Source organism: Nansenia antarctica, assembly GCF_963989245.1.
Source record: "Nansenia antarctica genome assembly, chromosome: 2".
Taxonomy (NCBI): Eukaryota; Metazoa; Chordata; class Actinopteri; order Argentiniformes; family Microstomatidae; genus Nansenia; species Nansenia antarctica.
In genome coordinates this window covers 89612399-89614898 of record NC_137675.1, presented here as the reverse complement: position 1 = coordinate 89614898, position 2500 = coordinate 89612399, and the positions used below count along the sequence as shown (strand labels likewise).

The 2500-nt window shown below is 35.3% G+C and overlaps 1 protein-coding gene across 1 annotated transcript in view; it reads left to right on the top strand.

The window, feature by feature from the left end:
• The window catches only part of slc5a11 (solute carrier family 5 member 11), a gene marked incomplete at its 3' end in the record, with an annotated part of 22833 nt that overhangs the window by 4648 nt on the left and 15685 nt on the right, over positions 1-2500 (top strand). The gene's annotated exons all lie outside the window — the stretch shown is intronic.

Below are 2500 nucleotides of genomic sequence, written 5' to 3'. Positions count from 1 at the left end.
AAGACAGAGAGATATCAGTATGTAAGACAGAGAGATATCAGTATGTAAGACAGGAGATATCAGTATGTAAGACAGAGAGATATCAGTATGTAAGACAGGAGATATCAGTATGTAAGACAGGGAGATATCAGTATGTAAGACAGAGAGATATCAGTATGTAAGACAGAGAGATATCAGTATGTAAGACAGAGAGATATCAGTATGTAAGACAGAGATATCAGTATGTAAGACAGGAGATATCAGTATGTAAGACAGAGAGATATCAGTATGTAAGACAGAGAGATATCAGTATGTAAGACAGGAGATATCAGTATGTAAGACAGAGAGATATCAGTATGTAAGACAGAGAGATATCAGTATGTAAGACAGGAGATATCAGTATGTAAGACAGAGAGATATCAGTATGTAAGACAGAGAGATATCAGTATGTAAGACAGAGAGATATCAGTATGTAAGACAGAGAGATATCAGTATGTAAGACAGGAGATATCAGTATGTAAGACAGAGAGATATCAGTATGTAAGACAGGAGATATCAGTATGTAAGACAGAGAGATATCAGTATGTAAGACAGAGAGATATCAGTATGTAAGACAGGAGATATCAGTATGTAAGACAGAGAGATATCAGTATGTAAGACAGAGAGATATCAGTATGTAAGACAGAGATATCAGTATGTAAGACAGGAGATATCAGTATGTAAGACAGGAGATATCAGTATGTAAGACAGAGAGATATCAGTATGTAAGACAGGAGATATCAGTATGTAAGACAGGAGATATCAGTATGTAAGACAGGGAGATATCAGTATGTAAGACAGAGAGATATCAGTATGTAAGACAGAGAGATATCAGTATGTAAGACAGAGATATCAGTATGTAAGACAGAGAGATATCAGTATGTAAGACAGAGAGATATCAGTATGTAAGACAGAGAGATATCAGTATGTAAGACAGAGATATTAGTATGTAAGACAGAGAGATATCAGTATGTAAGACAGGAGATATCAGTATGTAAGACAGGAGATATCAGTATGTAAGACAGAGAGATATCAGTATGTAAGACAGAGAGATATCAGTATGTAAGACAGGAGATATCAGTATGTAAGACAGGAGATATCAGTATGTAAGACAGAGAGATATCAGTATGTAAGACAGAGAGATATCAGTATGTAAGACAGAGAGATATCAGTATGTAAGACAGGAGATATCAGTATGTAAGACAGAGAGATATCAGTATGTAAGACAGAGAGATATCAGTATGTAAGACAGGAGATATCAGTATGTAAGACAGAGAGATATCAGTATGTAAGACAGAGAGATATTAGTATGTAAGACAGAGAGATATCAGTATGTAAGACAGGAGATATCAGTATGTAAGACAGAGAGATATCAGTATGTAAGACAGGAGATATCAGTATGTAAGACAGGAGATATCAGTATGTAAGACAGGAGATATCAGTATGTAAGACAGAGAGATATCAGTATGTAAGACAGAGAGATATCAGTATGTAAGACAGGAGATATCAGTATGTAAGACAGAGAGATATCAGTATGTAAGACAGAGAGATATCAGTATGTAAGACAGGAGATATCAGTATGTAAGACAGAGAGATATCAGTATGTAAGACAGGGAGATATCAGTATGTAAGACAGAGAGATATCAGTATGTAAGACAGAGAGATATCAGTATGTAAGACAGGAGATATCAGTATGTAAGACAGAGAGATATCAGTATGTAAGACAGGGAGATATCAGTATGTAAGACAGAGAGATATCAGTATGTAAGACTGAGAGATATCAGTATGTAAGACAGAGAGATATCAGTATGTAAGACAGAGAGATATCAGTATGTAAGACAGGAGATATCAGTATGTAAGACAGAGAGATATCAGTATGTAAGACAGAGAGATATCAGTATGTAAGACAGAGAGATATCAGTATGTAAGACAGGAGATATCAGTATGTAAGACAGAGAGATATCAGTATGTAAGACAGGAGATATCAGTATGTAAGACAGAGAGATATCAGTATGTAAGACAGAGAGATATCAGTATGTAAGACAGAGAGATATCAGTATGTAAGACAGAGAGATATCAGTATGTAAGACAGAGAGATATCAGTATGTAAGACAGGAGATATCAGTATGTAAGACAGAGAGATATCAGTATGTAAGACAGAGAGATATCAGTATGTAAGACAGGAGATATCAGTATGTAAGACAGAGAGATATCAGTATGTAAGACAGGAGATATCAGTATGTAAGACAGAGAGATATCAGTATGTAAGACAGGAGATATCAGTATGTAAGACAGAGAGATATCAGTATGTAAGACAGAGAGATATCAGTATGTAAGACAGGAGATATCAGTATGTAAGACAGAGAGATATCAGTATGTAAGACAGAGAGATATCAGTATGTAAGACAGAGAGATATCAGTATGTAAGACAGGAGATATCAGTATGTAAGACAGGAGATATCAGTATGTAAGACAGGAGATA